Genomic DNA, 14551 nt, shown 5'->3' with positions numbered 1-14551 from the left:
GGTAATTACTAATTCACAATCACACACAAAACAACACAAAAAATAGCCAAATACCCGCACAATAAAAAAACAACAATAGCAACAAAGATCAACAATAAACAACACAACAGCGTCTTTTTTCCTAGGCAAACAGGGCACATCGGAAGCCTCTCTGCTTAGCCCCACCCCCAAGCTCCCCGCCGCGATTTTAGGCCGTGGCGGATGCCACAATATCATAATGATACAAGATACATTTCCTGTTTCTCTGGTTTCATAATTAGACATAGATAAGAAAGCACAAGCTGTCGAGATGTCAGAATTAAATTTCAAAACTGAATGAATCACATTTAGTGGAAACATTTACTCATTTGGATTTACTCTTTAAAGGTTCACCAGTTGCTGACACAGCCGTTCACTTTTCACGCATCTTTGCATAACCTCCATAGAAAACTTGCTTAAGGTCCTGGCCAAGCATGGACTAGAAAAACCTGTGCTGTCCCGAGTGATCGAGCACCATCCAATAAAACTGGAGGGAGCTGGAGAGGTGTTTATAATTCTGAACTGAATCATCCAACATCAGCACTTGTCCTCACTGATGTATTCATGGCTGATGCAATCAAATCCTCACAGCAATGTTGCAAAATCCAGTCCAAAGCCTTCCAAGAAGAGTACAAGCTCTTATAGGAACAAAGAAAGAACAAACTCGCTGTTAATACCCCTAACATTGTGGAAGAAATGTGGAATAATCTTGCGTACTCAAACATCTGGACATGAATTATATACCCGACCAAAATCAATTATCCACATTCCCAGATGTGTATCAATATGTCCCTCTTTGCTACGAAACACGTGGCAGAATTATTTAAAGGGGACATATTATGAAAGAAAATCACTTGTACAGTAGGTGTGAACATTAATTTGGGGATCTGGAGTCCACTGTTCTGTGCTGCTTCTTAAAGTTTTATTTACAACAGTTCCGCCTCCTCGCCTGCGTCCAATCACAGCACAGCTCCCGCGTTCATGTGAGAGCGCAAAGACCATGTTAAATGAAGCAAAACAGACACAACGAGCGCAGAGAAATAAGAGCACTGCGTTAAAACAGAGGAAATAAGAACTGAGAAGAAAGAGAACAGAGTGAAAATGGCTAAAAGAAGAGCTTCTGCTCCTCGCATGGGTTGGGGTGAACACCAAGCGGCTCATTGTCATTTAAAGGAACCGTAAGTTCTGACCAGGGCTGTTTAGACAGGGTGAGAACGCTGCTGTGGGGTTTAATCCTTGTGGGGGGTTTTTTTAACCAAAGCAGGTCACAGCTGACCCCTGAACTGGTCACTTGTGGCAAAAAATGTATAATATGTTCCCATTTTAAAGATGTATGTCACCCCTATAAACCAAATCCAAAATATGATGTTCATCATGATGAGAAGAAAAATATCATCAGCCCACCTTTAAACTCGGCACGATGCACTCTGACTGTTCACTGACTGCTATGGAACACATTTTCTCATGCCTCGATCTAAATGTTTATATTTGGCCAGTGTAAGACATTCCATTTTCGCCACTTTCAATTTTACCTGTATGTTTTGAGTCATTTCAATGCAGCGTGGTGCCACAGAAATGGATGAGGAAAAAAAAGAAAAAAGAAGAAAAAAAAAAAAAAAAAAAAAAAACAAACAAAAAAAAACAGCCTTGTGAAACGCATAGTGATTTGACTAAACAGGAAACGAGCCAGAACTGCTGTCATGAACTCACTTATCGAAATGAGAGCTGGCTGCTGTTGCCAGCAGAGATGATGGACAGCCTGTTTACCTGTTAGGAAATGGAGTCTCAGGTGCAAATTCAGAGGATCAAGGTGGTCCACTTCTTCCACAGCTTCTCCCCCGAAGACTCTAAAACAGCAAATATGCTCCCATTAGAAAACAACAGAGACCAAATGGTTCTCTAATGTCATTTCACAAGCTTAGAGAAAGCTTCCTGGCTGTGTGCGTTCAATTAAGCCTGATTGGATCACAGCCTCGCTGCTTAATGAGAGCTAATTGTGCTAATCGTCCAACTCATATTAAGTCAAGTTTAATTTGCAGTGAAGAGGCCAATGGCCTAAACATCCTTCGAGACATCAGACACACACAATCTCTTTGCAACGCATCAACAAACTTCTAGCTGCATTATAAAGGGCTATATTCCACTTTCAGTAATCATAAACAATTGACAAAAGTACATGTGAATGCACTCAAAATTCCCAGCTCTCTCCATCTCAATATTAAATCAAGCAATTGATTTCCTCTCTTCTTAGGTCCACTTTCCACTGATCAATTGAATGGTCAACAATCCAAAGCTTGCACTGGACATGAAAATGCTTTCAGAACAATATCCAGAAATTCATGAGGGGGTTTCTACCATTGTTTTCAAGTCGAAGGCCGACTATGTGTTCAACAGGACACTGCATGTCGTCGCTTTCCAATTAAAAACATGTATCTCCATTTTTGACGACCTTTAGTTTACTACATCACTGGAACACAGCAGCTGTCCTTCACATCGTGTGAAATTTTCATGACGAATGGACCAATAGAAATGCTCCAAAATTTCTTGAGAAGGTTTGTTCCTTCCCCTGTAAAGTTACTAAATTGGGAGATGCGTGTTTTTAATTGGACAGTGATGTTATGTTTGAAGCTTGCTTAAATTTTCTATGCAAAACAGGATCCAAACAATATGAACATTTTGACAGTAACATCCAGTTTAACACTAAAAGCGCAAAAGGCACGATTTTTCTCGTAAGGCAAAGATCCCCCGCACCCCTGCTGTGAAGCAGTTAGTGCCTATTGTTTTGCTAAGTAGGAGCGCTAAGCGAGGGATGGGGTGGGGAGCCACTGGCTGTGCTCTGTGCTTCAGATGAGAGTTGGAGTTGGCCGTGCAGAACTGGGCCAAAGCGTTGGCTGTTTGTATTTTAGCCGTCATGTGCATTTATGTTTTAAAAAAAAGCCTGGATGTGCTTGAAGGCTAAAATACAAACAGCGGCCAAACACTAAAACATCCAGACTTTCTCTCGTCCGAAGCTGCTATTTGGCAGGAGATAAGCACTTGCAATAATATGGTGCAAATGCGTGGTGCGTGAATGGCAGATATATGCGCGTTTGCGAATTCGCGTTTGCTCGATGCCAGCCAAACAGCAGAGTTTTCAGAGTTCAATAAGAAAATAATCATTTTCACCAACGAAGGGCAGAGAAATCAACCAATAAATCAAAATCCAAAGTATAAAGAAACAAAAGCTAATTCTAAAATAAACTATAGCCAAAAAGCAAATACTCTGACTAACCTCTCTATCTCTCTCTGGTGCAGTACACAGCCTGGTTCTCTCTGTATTATGTCGGTTAAAAAACAAACAGTGCCAAACACTAAGAAAGTCACAAATAGACTTTCTAAACACTCATCCAAAGCTGCTATGTTGTCATTCATTAGTTTATGCTTTGTTTGTTTGTTTTTTTGGTCACATTATGGCTGAGACATTTTCTTCATTTATTTTTATTTATTTATTTATTTAATTTATTGATTCACTGTGGTTTCAAGGGAATTATGCTAAATACTACTGTTATTTAAATGCTGTTATTTGTTAGATCATTATTTTTTACAATATTTACTTTTGTCTCATTGCTTGTCCATGTTTTTTCTTATATAAACTATAGCATGCGACCGAAACCAAAAACACTACAAAAATTTACATAAATGCAACTGTGTTTACCTCATAAATATATTAATATATTGTACCAAGTCCAATACAAAGGCAAAAGTTGCAAGTTTTATTTGTTTATTTATTTTTGAATAATAATAAATTATTAAACTGTAGCCAAAAAAAATTTATCTTGATATAGATTGATTAATCTCTTTCTCTCTCTCATTTATATACATCACATTTTTCAAATAGATTGAAATACATATAACTCCATCTATATCTTTCAGTCTACCTCTGATATGTGTAAAAGTGTAAATGTGTGGTGCAATAAGAAAAGAAAAATTTGCACCAATGTAGGGCAGAGAAATTAACCAATAACTAGATCAAAATTGCAAAGTAATATATACATTTTATTAAAAATGAAATTGTAATAAAAAGATACACCTAGAGCAATGTAGCTGTATATATCTCTTTCTCTCTCTCTGAGAACTCATGTGTCCTCTGTGTTGCCTCATTTACATAAGGGTACCTAATAGTCCACTAATGGGCTGCGGGAGGGGGGGGGGGTTCTTGTCCTCAGGTTCTGAAAATGTAGTATGTACTTTCTAGTATTAAAAATACCTGCGGTGGACATTTTTCTATATTTACATATCAGTTTTCAAGCTTATTCGAGTTTAACTTTCCATTTCACTTGATGTTTGAAACCTAAATGATGTCTGACTGCAGCAATGAGAGTGTTCAACCAGCTCAGTCACATTTTAACAACAATCTTGTCTATCACAAGCATTACAAATGAGGCATATCTGTATAAATGATCTGTATAAATGTATACAACATCTGAAACTTCAGTTGTGGTCATGAGTGTGTTTATATGGTTTGCATAAAAATAACCGAGTAAGCTAAATAACTTACAGCACAGGATACTGTTTAGAAAACAGTAGTTTGTCTAGTTTTATTACAGTGTCACAGTAAAACACAATGTTAATGCATTTGTATTTTAACCGTTACAGAGTTCTGGATTCATATTTATGATTTCATATTGTTAAACAAAGAGCTGACTCATTTTTAGTTCCTCACGGGCATGACAGTTTAAGGTTTGGCTGTGTCTTAAATCCTGCTGCCAAAAAAACAAAAAAAAACAAAAAAACACACTAACACCAACACAAGTAAATACAGAAAATAAACCCAGAGTCATCAACATTCCCGACGATAACAGACAACCAAAATATGAGCTTATTCAAGTTTCCAACACCATTCTACCTCATGTCTCATTCTACCAGAGTCCATTCTACCTCATGTCTCATTGTAGCAATGAGACTCAACAGCCACGTTCCACATTTCAACAACAATCTAATTATACATGAGGCACTCGTGCTGGGTCTGAATAAATATTTTTTGTTTCTTTCTTTAACTTAGCATTAATATTGTTAAACATTAATCATTTTTTTAACTGTTAGATAATCACCATAGGGTACTGTTTAGAGATTAGCAATTTATGATATTTTTGTTTTTAAAGACTACTACTGAACTACTGAAAATGATTCTGATGCTAAAGCTGGGGTTTGAATACATATGAATGTTTTTGTATACTAAATTGTAAATTCTCAAAACCAAACACTCAAATATCCTGAATCCTTTTTACCTGATGTTTAAGACCTAAAATGATGTCTAGCTTCAGCAATGAGGCTCAGCCAACTCAGTTCAACCACCACACTTCTAGAACAATCTAATCTATGACAGGCATTAACGTGAATAAGTGTGTTACTGATGTAGGAGACGTTATTATTCAACACTCTTGTAAGCTTAGATCATAAGTGTGATCCTATGGTTTGCACGAAACAGATTGCCACTCCCATTTTTAAAACCACTAGTTTGTGTAGCTTTAATTGCAAATTCACAACTACAATATTCTCTTGCTAAAGCTGAGGTTTGGAAATTTAAACAGGGGGCTGACTCATTTTGAGTTCCTGAGTTCATCAGGGGCATGACGGTTTAAGGTTTTGCCGTGTCATCAGGAGACTGCATGAGCAAACCTTGAGGCTAAAAATGCATGTTAATATCAAAGGTACAAATGCGCCAAAGGTCATGAAGATAATCTGATTACATCAGTCAAACTAATATTAGATCATAATGACTATATCCTTTACTTATTAATGAGAATATCAATAGATGTTTTCTAAATCAAATATTAGGCCATGGAAAGAAACTGATCAAAACCAGTCAGTCAGACGAGTTCACTGCACACAAAAGGCTAAAAATAAAGATTTTCACAGTGAGATAATTAAGAGAAAAACACCTGATGTGCCATCTTGTTTATGAAAACAAGTGTGGCAGGAAAAGGCTACATAACAAACCACATGCTCTGAATCACTCAGACAAACAATTAAGTCAAAAGATCTGCACTCAGGAACTAAAAAAGGAAAGCTGCAACATGACAGATTGTCTGCTGAAACTCAACGCAGCCGTTCCTCAGCTTCACGAACAGAGCCAGGAAAGCAACACCTGGAGCCATGAGCAAATGTACTGCATTAAAACATGTAAATAATTATGACATTCGTGGCTATTTTCTGACTGAAAGTGAAGTTGTCATGGCACCGCGGTAAACAGTCCGAACAGTTTTGGGGGCAGCTGGAGAGCGACGAGGACCAAAGCCACCTGCATGGCAGCTTCGGCACAACTACAGCCAACACAGATAATAATAATAAAAAAAAAAACTGTTTACACACACACACCCTGTCTGTGATGCCTTGTGCAGCTCCCTGGAGACCCTGGGCTGTGTCCCAAAATGATGCTATGCACCCTTTACACAAGGCCTTCCCTCAAACACAAGATGCCAAGATCAGGGAGGCAGATTATTTCACTTTCCAACAACTTTGCTGAAGCATCAGCAGATGACCTACTTATTAAACAATCATCAGTGTTACTTTTATTACTGCTGTTTCTGCTAACACTAACACTACTATAACTACAGAAGAAGAATTAACAGATACTACTTCTTTAGCTACGACTATTACTTCTACTACTGCCACTACTTTTACGGCTGAGATTTAAATAAACACAATAATAATGTTATGTGCACTTATTATACATTGTCATTATACAGCATACAAAGAAATGTGTCTGCAGCATTTAACACATCTGTGGCAGTGAACACACACAGACACACACACACAGTAGTGCAAATGGGGGCTGTGAACACAGTCCCCAGCACCCGGGGAGCAGTTGTGGGTTCAGTGCCTTGCTCAAGGGCTCCTCAGCCGTGGATTGAGGAGGAGGACAGTGCTGTTTTTTCACTCCTACCGCCCACAGTTTCCTTGCCGATCGTGGGAATCGAACCAACGACCTTTCAATCCTAAGCTCTCTTCACTATGGTTTCCCACTTTGGTTTTAAACCTCAGGACTACAAATACTATTGTAGTGATGACTACAGGTTCTACTACTATTACATTTATTATGACGCAAACAGCTATTATTACTATTTCTACAACTACTACCCCAGTACAAAGCAACATCTTCTAATATTACTACTACTACTACAATTACTACTGCTACCACTGGTACTACTACTGTGATTACTGCGATTTTACAAATTCTACACCAATATGGAGCATAAAAATAGCTTTTAAATGAGCTTTTCAAAAATTCTCCTGCTCTTTTTCCATACTGCCTCTCACTTTACATCTACAAGGTGTCCCAACAAGGTAGGTGTGTCTCTCAGAGTGGACAGGGTTTCAAAACTCCAGCAGCACTGCTGTGTCTGATCCATACATGCCAAAACAACACACACTAACACGTCAGTGTCGCTGCAGCACCAGCCAAGTCACACCTGCTCTGCTGTGGTTCTGTGAGGGTCCTTATTATTGAAGAGCAGGTTGAAAGGCGGCAAACAGAGTATGCAGAGCAACAGATGAACCACAGTTTGTAAGTGTAGAACTACAAAGTGCTCCTGTATGAACAATAGAGCTGAGAGAACAGACAATGAATGTAGAAACAAGGAGGTGGTCATAATATTCTGACATGTCCGTGGAGTTATTCATCACGAGGCACTGCCATAGTTTCAGATTTTTTTAAAAAAAGAAGGGAAACTTGTTGCTGAAGTCTGCTGAAGGTAATTACAGCTTCCCATTACCATCCCTCTGATAAGTTTATACATACATCAAATAAACAAGCAACAACCAGTCAATTAAGACCCCCTCCATTTCAGCAGGGTTCAAAACAGCACAGGCCCGTTTTATGTTGGACGCCTAATATGATATACACACATACAAGAGAGAGGAACATCAAAGAAAAGTTCCATCAGTTCAGAAAGCTTTGAATTCATCCTAGGATTCAATTTCAGTAAAAAAAAAAAAAAGAGCATCTTTTTCCAATTACTAATTAACATACATGCACTGATAAAGTCATTAATACACAAACCAGTTTGCTAATTAACTGTCATCTAATTGTGGATGCATTACTATTGAGAGGGTGGTTAAAAAATAAATAAAATAAGACACTATTCCCTGAGAGGGTACTTAACACATATGGCTTTCACACAGCCCCACGTTCCAGCCCCGACAAAACAACTCAACGCAGGAGACAAAACGCACATTAATCACCCAGTCAACAACATTAGCATCTTCACCACCCTCTTTGTAGCTTCCCATCGACGCCAGTCAGAGCCCCAGCTCAGATCTCAGAGCTCTGATGGTGCTGCTATAACTCCAGTGCTTTCACTCCCTCCTTTAAGGAAATTTCCTGATCAAAGCAGAGCCAGTTTCGCCTGCGTTTGGTGGATGACGGAGCGGCGGCGTGATGCCGTGTTGAATCTCCTGTCTGGGTGGAGCTCCGACTCCACATCACACCAGACGAAGGCGAGAAGGGGTTTCTGAAGGATTCTGTAGAACAGCAATTAGATGTGCACCACGACAAGCACGGGATTGAAGATTTATCTGTTATCTGTTAGGTATATTTACCTTATATTTCCGGATATCATTTTTATCATACCAATACACTCTTAAATAGTAAGGAAAGGTAAGAGAATAAGGTTCTGTCCCAAGTCATTTTTGATCATTTCTACTGGTCAGTTCTTTATGAAAGTGTAAACCAAAAAAAAAAAAAAAAAAGGTAATTGGTGATTTGACACCAAAAGAACACAAATATAGAAATACAAGCAACGGCATGTTTCCAAGTTGCTAACATCAAAGGTATAAATATGCCAAAGTTCATGAACATCATCTGATTATATCAGTCAATAAAAACATCAGTCAAATTAATATGGCATAATGTAAACTATAATACTATTTATTATTAAAGAGAATGTCAACAGACATTTTCTAAATCAAATGGAAAGAAACGGATCAAAATTAAGGAAGGATTAGTTTCTTTTTAATACTTTTATAGGTTAATTCCTGTGGTTTTCTACCTACTTTTTAAATTCCATGTCAGCCTAGGGCAAAGACATTTTGTTCTAAATACACTCGTGTACAAAAAAATGACAACAAAGTTTGTCTAAGTATTAAGAAACCACCTTAAAGATGGAGGCACAAGTGGAGTAAATGTGCATCTGTATCAGCTGTATCTGCAGGGTCCAGTCAGAATGCCGGTAATATGAAATAAACTTTAAAAATGCACTGACTCATGTCACACTTCAGTATCTGCCTTCGAACATCTACTAAAAGTGCGTTTCAGTACAACAGGCCTTTTCCTTTCCTATTAACGTTGGAATCTGAGCAGTTTTCTTTTTTGGGTATCATTTCATTACTGACATTTAAACAAAGTCTTTCTGAGTAGTCTGATGCAATATAGAGCTGAAATTAACCACTCAGATTTCTTTTCAGTGGCAGTGATACGAGCTGTTTTATTCACTCTCCACAACCACCAGTGAACCACATATCACTTCTGAGCTCGTGCAGAATGCTGCTGATGCTAAACAGAGGTAAATCTGAGAAGGAAAATTTTAGGCCACAAATAGATAGTGTTAGATACATAGGGAAAATTAAGTAGGTAAAATATTTCTGTGAGGAGCTTGTAACTGTGGAGGTCTTGTTCCTATCACCACTATGGTGATAAACTCTGACTCAGTCAGTTTCTCTAGAATTTCACTTAAAACCACACAGAGCAACTCTGCTCACATCTTACGGAAGAAGGGAAAAAAATGGGTGAATGTTTAAAAACAAATAAATAAAATAAAATAGGATTTCTCAAACGGTTGTGCATAGTCCAGCTGACCACACTCTACAGATACACATTAAAAATAAGTTACAATATGATGGATTACAGCTCCAAATTCAGGCAAATACAACAGCTTGTGGGCGTTACTTCTCTTGCCCTTTAGCTGAGTAATACCGAGCTAATGGTAATCAAACCACACCACTGATAGCCGACATACCAAATTACTCAAGCGGGGTGCGCAGGTGTGGGAAGACCCGGCATTTCTGTGTTTTTGCGGGATATTTTATGGCAAGATACGAGAAATTATGTTCATAGAGAAAGAACGAAAAAAATCTCTGTGCTAACTGAGAGTCCAAGTCACAGCACAAACCCACACAGGCTATGGCTGAACCTTCTGTGTAGAGGAAAAAAAAACCTTGGTTTTATCAGCAGTTTCCAAACGAGCTGAAACGAACGCCCCACTCCCTTTCTGAGGAAGCATCAGCGCCAATCCCTAATAAAACAATAAAACAAAGGCATTAGGGAAGCTCACCTCCAGGATGCGGCAGGGTACCAACTAGGGCCAGGCTGGTTCATCGGCTGACTGATAATATCAGCTGATATTAACCACCAACGTTATTAATGATATCAGCTGTTAATATAACAATATTTACTTTTTTTTCAGTTAGCAGATTTTTAAAGTAGCAATATACAAATTACAGCTCAACCTAAAATTTTGTGTCTTTAGCACTACAGCAAGGAAAAAACTGTTTACACACAGACACACACACACAGTGCTTGTATGTGCTGTACAAAACACTGGGACTCCCAAATCGACACCAAGCACCCTTCACACACAGCCTTCCCTCCAAAGTCAAAATCAAGAATAATGTTATGTAATATAATTTTTAAAAATAAATGAATTATTTCTAATTGTAATAATTTGTGTTGTTTGATCTCTCGTGTGCCTATTTAGAGATCACAATTTATAACAGACATATGTATAAGATATTAATTTATAGAGTTTATTGGCTAATGTATATAGTCCTCAAATTGTTACATATTCAATGATCAAAAACAACAACAAAGTCTAGGGTATGAGGAGTTGACAGAGTTTACTAAGTGGGAAAAACATATCTAAAACAGTATTTAACACATACGCACCAAAGACCTCGGCCAGTTTAACTGTTTATCCATAATAAAAATAATAATTATCATTCATTCATTCATTCATTATCTGTAACCCTTATCCAATTCAGGGTCGCGGGGGGTCCAGAGCCTACCTGGAATCATTGGGCGCAAGGCGGGAATACACCCTGGAGGGGGCGCCAGTCCTTCACAGGGCAACACAGACACACACACATTCACTCACACACTTACACCTACGGACACTTTGGAGTCACCAATCCACCTGCAACGTGTGTTTTTGGACTGTGGGAGGAAACCGGAGCACCCGGAGGAAAACCACGCGGACACTGGGAGAACACACCAACTCCTCACAGACAGTCACCCGGAGCGAGAATCGAACCCACAACCTCCAGGCCCCTGGAGCTGTGTGACTGCGACACCTACCTGCTGCGCCGCCGTGTCGCCCTATAATTATTATTGTTATTATTATTATTATTATTATAAATAATACAAATCATAGCTCCCTGAAATCGATACCTGACCAAAAATAATCATATTGTTCAGGCCACAGAAGCAAGGCATGCAGTAAAATTCCCAGGAAGTTACAGTAGGTGTTTCACTGCAGCCCTTCAGGCCTGGAGCGGGGCAGCCATGGAGGAGTGAAAGTGATCCAGAGAAGACTGATCCCAGCTCAGCTGTCAGCAGCACAGCTGGCACAAAGAGACGTGTGACAATCACACCACTCCGACCTCTAATCCATCCACTAATCCCATCAGCCTGACTCCACTCTCCACGAGCGAGACGCTGAGGATGAGCCGTGGCTCACAGATCGGGATAGAGACCCCGAGAGCTGGCAGAGTGACCACGGGAGAGAGGGAGGGAAAAGACAGAGGGTTCCTCTCAGGTTCTGCACAACACCACAGCTCTCCATTCATTAGCCCTATATCTTTCAGTGCGGAGGACAGAAGACGTACAGCCTCTGTGAAATCTAACACGTAATATTGGGTGTTTTAACACACGGTACGGGGCATGGGTGAGCGGAAGGGCCTGAATCACTTCGGAAAGGAGTTTAACTAAACTTTTTCTCTATTTCTATTGATCCCTTTAAAAAATGACATTTGAATACAATGAAAAGGACAGTTGACATTTTTCAAATGTGGTCAAAAATGAAAAACAACTAAAGTGGAGTTATGAGGCTTCGTGGTTTTGTTCTCAGAGACAACAAAGGAAGTGACAAGAGGAAACTACACGCATTTAGGGGGGCCAAATTAAAAAAGGAAAAAAGAAAAGAAAAGAAAAAAGCAGCCCTGGCCCCACAGTCAGCGTCCAGGTTTGCCATGGAAACAGGAGACTGCGGCCGTCCGTACCTTAAGACGTCCAACCGGCTCAGTGTGGAGGAGACACGGCACAGAGACTCACGCTACAGCTGCCCACCGCACACTGCTGGACACAGGACACACGCCCTCGCGCACACACCCCCTACTTTCTCTCCCTCTCTCACACACACACACACACCACCGGCTCTGTACAGCAGTGTTACTATTATTACTCAGAGGACTGTGCTTCAACTTTACACTCGTCTCGTACAGTAGCAGCAGTATTGAATATGGTAAAATAGCCAGTGTTTTGAACATGTAAACAATTAAAGGGAAATTCCTCAAAGCTTATAAAATGTGTTAAAATTCAAACAAAGTCATTGTGAGTGGTTTGCGCCGTTCTCAAGAAAGTGACTGAGTCAAAAATGTTCACAGCGGTGTTTAAAGGAACCAGACGTCTGCAACCTCTAACAGCTCCCCCACTTTAAAGTTATCACATGAACTTTTGTTAGACAGGGTGCCGGGTGCCAGAGACATCGTTTTTGGTCTTAAAAGGCACAAGGGTTTTTCAGATCGACTCATATTTTACCCTCATCAATGGTGCACACAAAAACTCTTACCACTTCAGCTATGACACTGGAGAAAGTAGCATTAGGTGTCTTGCCCAGTGACGCTCATTGGTGTAGAATAGTGGTCCCTGATGGAGATGGGAACTGAACCCTAGTCAGTGGAGGGCATGTGATTTGTTAACTTCTCAACAAAATGACAAAATGTATGGAATTTCCCTTTAAGCGCAAGTTTACTGAAGCTCAGCTCTTTACAAACAGATGACGGAAAAGTAGCAAAGAAAAGAAAAGTTGATCCCCGTGCTTTTAAACCTGGGTCAAGCTCCGTTTGCTGAGGTCTGTTTCTGCATAAGTGAGCACACAAACCCTGGTGCCTGTTCAAACACACACTCTCACACACACACTCTCTCACTCACACACACACACACACTCTCTCTCTCTCTCTCTCTCTCTCTCTCTCTCCACCCCCCCACATGACAACGGGCCGCTGCAGCAGTGTTTGATCTCCAGTGTTTTCCTTAATCTGGGTTGTCAAGGTTCGCTTGTTGAAGGCTGTTTACTTCTCCTGTGAAAAAAGTTCTCTCTCTCTCTCTCTCTTCTTTCTTCACTCATCTCGCAGAAAAAAACTAACGCAAAGAACTCAGCTCTCCCCCGTTCTCCAAATATAATGCTTTTCAAAACTCAGTCAATAAATGGATAAAGTACATCTCAAAATAAATCATCTCTCAAACTACTTATTCACAAATAAAGATGTGTTGTTTTGTATGCGCTTCCTTTTCTTTTATTCCCAGCCAGAAAATGTGGAATCTGATGGAAATAGCGTGAGGAATTGGGTCCAAAAAATCTTAAAAATTATTTTTTAAAATATCAACAATAATGATAATAAATGATAATGATGATAACAACCATACAATCAACAGACATTGGCTTTACACACACAAATAAGTGTGTGTGTGTGAGAGAGAGAGAGAGAGAGAGCGTTAGATAGAACGAGCAAGTAAGAGAGAGTGTGTACTGACTAAATTTGTGTGTTACAGTAGCAAACAAAAATGTCACATTTTAAATCCACACACAGCTTCAGACTTCACTAAACAATGTGTTGTTTAATACACTATATATATATATATATATGAAATTAATAAAGTTAATTAAATCTACATAAAATTGCTTGAACCCAGAGGGCTACAATTGCTTTCACAACAATGCAGTGTGGTGCAATTAATATATTACAAACTTGTCATACACAGCCACACATTTACTGAGGCCTAGATATATACAAAGCCATATTAATTTCTGCAGAAACAGCTTCTGCACGTTCTGAGGTTTAGTTTAAGGAGTGAGCAGCTACATTCCTCTAAAATTGGGGGAAATTGTGGAGAAAGAAAACAGCAATGAAAGAAAACAATATACAATACCAGGCAAATGTTTGAGGCATGTGGAGGGGGGGGGTCTAATTTAAATGCTATTAATCAGAGTAATGTCCGAAAATAAATTAGGACAGCTGGGAATATCCATGTAAATGATGCACATAAAAAAGTGTTGGTTTAATCCTTTATACAAGAGTTATGAATTTCGGTTAATCCATTTGTTATTATTTAAAGCAAAAATGCTGCTCCTGTAATGGATGTAGGGGTTCAGGGGGAAAAAATTGAATTTATATTGTGTCCTTTCAACTGGCTCACGTGATATCAAGGCTTGTTTTGTTAGTTTGTTTTTTAAATAAGGACAAATAAGGAACCTTCCACTGTAAATGTATTTCATTTGCA

General features: G+C 39.3%; 1 protein-coding gene across 5 annotated transcripts in view; it reads right to left on the bottom strand.

Moving 5' to 3' along the window:
- The window catches only part of foxp1b (forkhead box P1b), a 264654-nt gene that overhangs the window by 248557 nt on the left and 1546 nt on the right, over positions 1–14551 (bottom strand). For 4 of the 5 annotated variants that reach the window (XM_066662601.1, XM_066662598.1, XM_066662603.1 and 1 more), the window contains exon 2: positions 1786–1865. The exons of the other annotated variant lie outside the window; for it this stretch is intronic. The gene's annotated coding sequence lies outside the window, so the exon portion shown is untranslated. The remainder of the gene's footprint in view (positions 1–1785; positions 1866–14551) is intronic. 5 annotated transcript variants of the gene reach the window in all.

The sequence above is a fragment of the Hoplias malabaricus genome, chromosome 3 (genome assembly GCF_029633855.1).
Source record: "Hoplias malabaricus isolate fHopMal1 chromosome 3, fHopMal1.hap1, whole genome shotgun sequence".
Classification (NCBI taxonomy): Eukaryota; Metazoa; Chordata; class Actinopteri; order Characiformes; family Erythrinidae; genus Hoplias; species Hoplias malabaricus.
Note: the sequence above shows the minus strand (reverse complement) of the source record. Positions and strands in the feature narration are given on the sequence as shown.